Source organism: Triticum urartu, chromosome 7A, assembly GCF_056163025.1.
Source record: "Triticum urartu cultivar PI428250 chromosome 7A, HENAU_Tu73, whole genome shotgun sequence".
NCBI classification, from domain to species: Eukaryota; Viridiplantae; Streptophyta; class Magnoliopsida; order Poales; family Poaceae; genus Triticum; species Triticum urartu.
The window spans coordinates 523,212,854-523,221,152 of NC_141879.1; positions in this window are offsets into that span (position 1 = coordinate 523,212,854).

Here is an 8,299-nt window from a genome sequence, read left to right on the forward strand (position 1 = left end):
TGAACAATAATTTTGAATCAACAATGTAAGATCTAAATTTATCACAAGCAAACACCACTACTAGAAATTCTGTTCAGTAGTAGCATAATTTCGATGAGCACTGTCTAGAGTTTTACTAGCATAATGAATGACATTCAGTTTCTTATCAACTCTTTGTCCTAGAACAGCACCAACAGCATAATCACTAGCATCACACATAATTTCGAAAGGCAAGTTCCAATCAGGTGGTTGAACAATAGGTGCAGAAATTAAGGCTTTCTTGAGTGTTTCGAAGGCTTCTAAACAATCATCATCAAAAACAAAAGGTACATCCTTTTGCAAAAGGTTTGTAAGAGGCCTAGAAATTTTAGAGTCTTTGATAAATATCCTGTAGAAACCATCATGACCTAGGAAACTACGAATACCTTTGATATCTTTACGGCATGGCATTTTCTCAATTGCATCAACCTTAGCGTTGTCCACTTCAATACCTCTTTCAAAATTTTTATGACCCAAGACAATACCTTCATTAACCATATGGCAATTCTCCCAATTCATGACAAGATTTGTTTGTTCACATCTCTGCAAAACTCGATCAAGATTGCTTAAACAATCATCAAAATACTTCCCATAAGCAGAGAAGTCATCCTTGAAAACCTCAACAGTCTTTTCACAAAAGTAAGATAATATAGGAGTCATACATCTTTGAAAGGTAGCAGGCGCATTGCATAAACCAAAAGGCATACATCTATAAGCATAAGTTCCAAAGGGACAAGTGAAAGTGGTATTTTCTTGATCAGGTTGAGAAACATGTATTTGTGAAAAACCATAGTATCCATCTAGGAAGAAAAAATGTGTGTGCTTAGATAATCATTCTAGCATTTGATCAATAAAAGGCGGAGGGTAATGATCTTTTCTAGCTGCTTTATTTAATTTTCGAAAATCAATTACTATAGCCTGTAATAATTCTTCGTGGAATAAGTTCATTCTTATCATTAGGAACAATAGTAATGCCTCATTTATTAGGGACACAATGAACATGAGTTACCCATCTACTATCAGCTATAGGATAGATTATACCTGCTTCCATAAGTTTTAATATTTCCGTTCTTACCACTTCCTTCATTTTCGGATTTAACCGACGTTCGTGATCAACAACAGGTTTAGCATGAGGTTCCATATTAATCTTGTGCTGACATAGAGTGGGACTAATGCCCTTTATGTTGGGGATATGACTACTTGGTATGAGCTGCCTAGGAGGGGCCGGGTCATACCCCTGTCGGCTTAGCTATGAAGATGGTGGATCATACGAGCCCGTTAGCGGCCCAAGACCCATTGGCGACTTGAGGCCCAAGAGGATGAATCGCCATGTATGCATAACTTGTATTATAAGGCAAGTGTATTTAGTCACCGGGCCAGACACGTCGTGTATGAGCCGGCCGAGACTCCGTGAGCCGTCGGGCGTCAACCTATGTATATAAAGGGACGACCCGGCGGCGGTTTAGGGCAGGTAACAAACAATCAAGAGCTAGGTCAAGTGTATTCGCTCCCTGGTAATCGAAACCCTAGCAATACAATACAAAGCAGGAGTAGGCTTTTACCTCGTTGACAGGGGCGGAACTTGGGTAAACTCTCCGTGTCCTTTGTCCCGATTAACTCCTTCAAGCTAACCTAGTTGTGATTGCTCCATGACTAAGTCGTTGCGCTAGGACATCTGCTGTGTCAATTCCACGACAGTTGGCGCCCACCGTGGGGCCAGCACACGATGGTTTCGAGTTCTTGAGGGGCAACTTCGAAGGGATCAAGGTATACGCTGTGGGTTGGATGACCAAGAGTCGTCGCGGCAAGCTCTACATCGACGATGCAGGCTGGAGCCCCGAGGCCGGCTCAATTGAGTACGGGTACCGGGTCTCCTTCGGTGAAATCCACGTCTTCATCGGCAAGATCGGTGAACCAGGCCCTGAGCCGGACACCTGCACCGACATCAGAGACGGCTCAGCGTGCACAAACCACCCGGGTTCAACCCGCCGTGAAGCACATGTTCATCGGTTTCATCCATGGAACGGAAAGTAAGGACAGATCTGTGTCTAGCGGTGAGATGGCCATCTACTCTGATGGTGAGTCGTCAACAGGCGAGACTAATTCATTGTATCAACTGCAAGATGACCGGCTTGGGGGCTGTTCCGATGGCGACAGTATTCCGGACCCCTATGAGCCGCCGAACAGGGTTGCGATCTTCATGGCCTATACGTAGCCGGTGCTTGGTTCATCAACCACCGCGGCTATGACCTCTAGCTTAGCTGCTGCGGTGATGGCTGGTACCAGCGGCACTGCACGCCCACCGGCTCAAGCTTTGAAAGAGTTATTGGAGGCTTTGGCGACTCTAATGGGGTGGAGGTAACCTTGGACAACCAGGAACAACACAAGGTGGATGTGGCGAAACTGCGAGATGAGATTGCTCAAGCCAAGGAAGAGTTGGCGGCTGAGAACACTAGGATGGCTACGGAGCGGGCTGCTTTGGACGCCCATGCACAAAGGATTTAGGCAGAGTCCTTCCGGCTCACATTGGATCAGAACGCTTCAAACAAGATCATGAGGAGGAGGCACCAGAGTCATCTACCTCTGGTTTATGAGCCAAGAAACCTCTTCAACACACCTGGAGCAGGGACCAGTAACCCGCCAATGGTGAACCGGGCGGTCGAAGTGCCTGGGACTGGGGCGCCGGTTCAGCTGCGCGCGATGGATCTGCCCCATTTGGATGTGACTCCGCCTCAGCGTGTACCGACACCGCCGGGTCATTATTCTAATCCTTTGGATAATATGATTGCCACCGCGTCACGATTGGTGGCTCTTCCAGTTGAAGGCGAGTCTCCAGCAGCGATAGAGATGCGGAGGGCCAGAGAGCTTCTTCAGACATCTGTGGCTCAGCAGGCCACTTATTCTTATAGTAGCGAGCGGATTCACTCAACCCCTCGTCCAAGCCGGAGGTATAGCAGGCACATTGACTCACCGACAGCTTCAAGCAGTGAACATTGCCGTAACCAGCCTCATGGGCATGACCCGACACGTGGTGGTGCCGATGCTCAGACTTTGGTGGATCAGGGCAGAGCGCGTAGGGACGTCGAGCTAGCGGCTCAGCAGGCGGCTCATCAACATTCTCCGGTTTATCCGGCAGCTTCGGTGGAGGCATGCATGACCTCTAGAACCTGGGGTATGCCATGTTTAGTGCTGGCTCTATGTAACGAGCGTTTGCCTAAGGATTTCAAGGGTCCTCGCAAGGTGCCTAATTACACGGCAGATCAGCCCCCTGAGGCTTGGATTGGGAGTTATGAGATGGCCATGGAGATGTTCGATGTTAGTGATGCTGCATGTGCTAAGTATTTCACCATGATGTTGGATGGGCCAGCTCGTACTTGGTTGAAGGGGATCCCTGGTAACTCCATCAGATCAAGGGAGGAGTTGAAGGCTCATTTTATCCAAAAATTTAAAGACACATGTAAGAAGCCTCTGTTGGTTTTAGATTTGGACTCATGTGTTCAAGGGGAGGGCGAGTCAACAACCCATTGGGTACGCCGAATCTCAGCTATTATACACTCATCAGACAGTATTAACGCCGGCTCAGCAGTCCTAATGTTGGAGAAAAACTATCGTTTTCTCCCTTTGATGTAGAAACTGGGGCGACTTAAGAGCCACTTCAATGACATGGGGGAGCTGATGGCGGCTCGTCAAGTATGTCGACTCTGGTGGTACCAAGGACCCCGAGTCTGATGATGAGAAGCCGGGTAAGGGAAAGAAGAGCAGCAATACAAGAGGGCAATAGCATAACCCGGCAAATATTTAAACAAGCCAATGATGGATCATGACCCTTTGTTGAAATTTAAATCGGAAAATGACAGTAAGCTAGTTGACTTTGTTCCTGGCAATTCATCCAAGCAGTTTAGTATCAGTGCCAATCTGGATCAGAAATAGGAAAGCACGCTCATCGAGTTCATCCGTGAGAACCAGGACATCTTTGCATGGAAACCTTCAGACATGCCATGTGTACTGAGGGAACTCGCTGAGCACACTTGTGGGAGTCCTGGATTAGGGGGTCTCCAGACAGCCGGACTATCTCCATTGGCCGGACTGTTAGACTATGAAGATACAGGATTGAAGACTTCGTCTCGTGTCCGGATGGGACTTTACTTGGCGTGGAAGGCAAGCTAGGCAATATGGATATGTGTATCTCCTCCTTTGTAACCGACCTTGTGTAACCCTAACCTCTCCGGTGTCTATATAAACCGGAGGATTTTAGTCCGTAGGACAACATACAATCATACCATAGGCTAGCTTCTAGGGTTTAGCCTCTCCGATCTCGTGGTAGATCTACTCTTGTACTACCCATATCATCAATATTAATCAAGCAGGACGTAGGGTTTTACCTCCATCAAGAGGGCCCGAACCTGGGTAAAACATTGTGTCCCCTGCCTCCTGTTACCATCCGCCTTAGACGCACAGTTCGGGACCCCCTACCCGAGATCCACCGGTTTTGACACCGACAAGACTCTTAATATTGATCCCAAGTTATAACCGGTCAAGCAATTCGTTCGCCGTTTCAATGAAGAGAGGCGCAAGGCTATTGGCGAAGAAGTGGCCCGGCTGTTGGCGGCTGGGTTTATTGTTAATGTTTTTCATCCTGAGTGGTTGGCTTACCCGGTGCTAGTACTTAAGAAAAATGGTACTTGGCGTATGTGTGTGGATTACACGGACCTAAAAAAAGCCTGTCCGGCTGATCCTTTTGCTCTTCCCTGTATTGATCAGATCATTGATGCTACGGTGGGTTGTGAGCGTTTGAGCTTTTTGGATGCTTATTCTGGTTATCATCATATCAAGATGGCAGTTAAGGACTAGGAGAAGACAACCTTTATCACTCTTTTTGGATCCTTCTGTTATGTGTCTATGCCTTTTGGGCTCAAGAGTGCCCAGGTGACTTACCAGCGGTGTGTACAAAATTGCCTTCACGATCAGATTGGGACAATGTGCATGCTTATGTAGATGATACTGTGGTGAAATCTAGTAAGAAGGAAACCTTGATAGGTGATTTAAAAGAGACCTTTGACAATATCCGGATCTACAAGATGATGCTTAGCCCGGCCAAGTGTGTTTTGGCGTACCAGCAGGCAAGCTCTTAGGATTTCTGATTTCTGAATGGGGTATTGAAGCTTACCTAGAGAAAATAAAGGCTATCACTTCCTTGGCTAAACCGGCGTGTATCAATGATGATCAGCATCTGGCAGGTCATATTGCGGCCTTAAGTCGGTTCATAAGCCGGTTGGGTGAAAAGGCCATCCCCCTATACCAGATGATGAAGAAGACATATCACTTTGTCTTGAGTGATGCTGCTGATCAAGCGTTTGAGGTCTTGAAGAAACAATTGGCCGAGCCGCCGATTCTTGCTGCTCCCATTGAGCATCCGGTTCAACGGCCGGTTTATTACATTAGTGAGGTGCTTATTGAGTCCGAGCAGAGGTATCCGCATTGGCAGAAGCTTGTATATGGGGTATTCATGGCTAGTCGAAAGCTCAAGCAATATTTTCTGGGCCATCCCATCACTATGGTTAGTTCTGCTCCTTTAGGGGATATTATTCAAAACAAAGAAGCCACAGGCCGGGTACCCAAGTGGGCCATTGAGCTTGGACCCCATGGTTTGAAGTATATGCCTCACACAACCATCAAGTATCAAGCACTTGTGGATTTCATAAATTATTGGACAGAGCTGCAGATGCCTGAGGAGAAGCCAGATAGCACATATGGGACTATTCATTTCGATGGATCCAAGCAGTTGGAAGGCTTGGGGGCTAGAGTTATCTTAACTTCCCCACGAGGTGATAAATTTTGTTATGTTTTAAGGTTGATGCTCCCTTGTACTAACAATGCAGCAGAGTATGAGGCATTGCTCCATGGTCTTCGGATGGCTAAGGAGATGAACTTAAGCCGGGTGAGGTGTTTTGGTGACTCAGATTTGGTAGCTCAGCAAGTTTCAGGCACTTGGGACTCTAAGGTACCACTCATGGTGTCTTATCACCGAGAGATTCATGCTATTGCTGGTCAGTTCAAGGGCTATCAAGTGGAGCATGTTGATCGAAGGAAAAATGAGGTGGCTAATGCTTTAAGCCGGCTGGAGGGTACAAGTTTACTAAAGTACTCATGGATGGGGGCAGCAACATCAACATTCTTTATCATGAAACTTTCGTCACATGAGCTTGACTGACAGAGATCTTAAGCCATCGAATATCGTTTTTCATGGTGTGGTGCCTGATAAGTCGGCGTATCTAGTGGGCAAGATATCCTTGGAAGTGGCTTTTGGTGATGATCATGATTCTAGATTGGAAACGTTGACCTTTGAGGTGGTTAAAATCAAGAGCCCTTATCATGCTCTGTTTGGGCGACCGGCTTATGCTAAGTTCATGGCAAGGCCTTGTTATGTGTATTTGCAGCTTAAGATGCCGGGTCACAGGGGTACTATCACAGTGCATGGAATCCATAACATAGCTTTGGAGTGTGAAGAAGGCGATGCTGCTTATGCTGAATCTGTCTGTGCAACAGAAGAATTGATGTTTTACAAAGATAATGTTGACCCGGCAGATATGACATCTTTAAACAAGCAAACGACGGATCATGGCCCTTTTTTGAAATTTAAATCGGCAAACGACACTAAGCTAGTTGACTTTGTTCCTGGCAATTCATCCAAGCAGTTTAGTATCAGTGCTAATCTTGATCAGAAATAGGAAAGCACGCTCATCGAGTTCATCCGTGAGAACCAGGACATCTTTGCGTGGAAACCTTCAGATATGCCAGGTGTACCGAGGGAACTCGCTGAGCACACTTGTGGGAGTCCAGGATTAGGGGCTCTCTGGATAGCCGGACTATCTCCATTGGCCGGACTGTTAGACTATGAAGATACAGGATTGAAGACTTCGTCTCGTGTCCGGATGGGACTTTACTTGGCGTGGAAGGCAAGCTAGGCAATATGGATATGTGTATCTCCTCCTTTGTAACCGACCTTGTGTAACCCTAATCTCTCCAGTGTCTATATAAACCGGAGGATTTTAGTCCGTAGGACAACATACAATCATACCATAGGCTAGCTTCTAGGGTTTAGCCTCTCCGATCTCGTGGTAGATCTACTCTTGTACTACCCATATCATCAATATTAATCAAGCAGGACGTAGGGTTTTAGCTCCATCAAGAGGGGCCGAACCTGGATAAAACATTGTGTCCCCTGCCTCCTGTTACCATCCGCCTTAGACGCACAGTTCGGGACCCCCTACCCGAGGTCCGCCGGTTTTGACACCGACAACACTCTTAATATTGATCCCTAGTTTAAACCGGTCAAGCAATTCCTTCATCGTTTCAATGAAGAGAGGCGCAAGGCTATTGGTGAAGAAGTGGCCCGGCTGTTGGCGGCTGGGTTTATTGATAATTTTTTTCATCCTGAGTGGTTGGCTTACCCAGTGCTAATACTTAAGAAAAATGGTACTTGGCGTATGTGTGTGGATTACACGGACCTAAACAAAGCCTGTCCGGCTGATCCTTTTGCTCTTCACATTATTGATCAGATCAATGATGCTACGATGGGTTGCGAGCGTTTGAGCTTTTTGGATGCTTATTCTGGTTATCATCATATCAAGATGGCAGTTAAGGACTAGGAGAAGACAGCCTTTATCACTCTTTTTGGATCCTTCTGTTATGTGTCTATGCCTTTTGGGCTCAAGAGTGCCCAGGTGACTTACCAGCGGTGTGTAAAAAATTGCCCTCATGATCAGATTGGGCACAATGTGCATGCTTATGTAGATGATACTGTGGTGAAATCTGGGAAGAAGGAAACCTTGATAGGTGATTTGAAAGAGACCTTTGACAATATCCGGATCTACAAGATGATGCTTAGCCCGGCCAAGTGTGTTTTTGGCGTACCAGCAGGCAAGCTCTTAGGATTTCTGATTTCTGAATGGGGTATTGAAGCTAACCTAGAGAAAATAAAGGCTATCACTTCCTTGGCTAAACCGGCATGTATCAATGATGTTCAGCGTCTGGCAGGTCGTATTGCGGCCTTAAGTCGGTTCATAAGCCGGTTGGGTGAAAAGGCCATCCCCCTATACCAGATGATGAAGAAAACATATCACTTTGTCTTGAGTGATGCTGCTGATCAGGCATTTGAGGCCTTGAAGAAACAGTTGGCCGAGCTGCCGATTCTTGCTGCTCCCATTGAGCATCCGGTTCAACGGCCGGTTTAATAGATCAGTGAGGTGCTTATTGAGTCCAAGCAGAGGTATCCGCATTG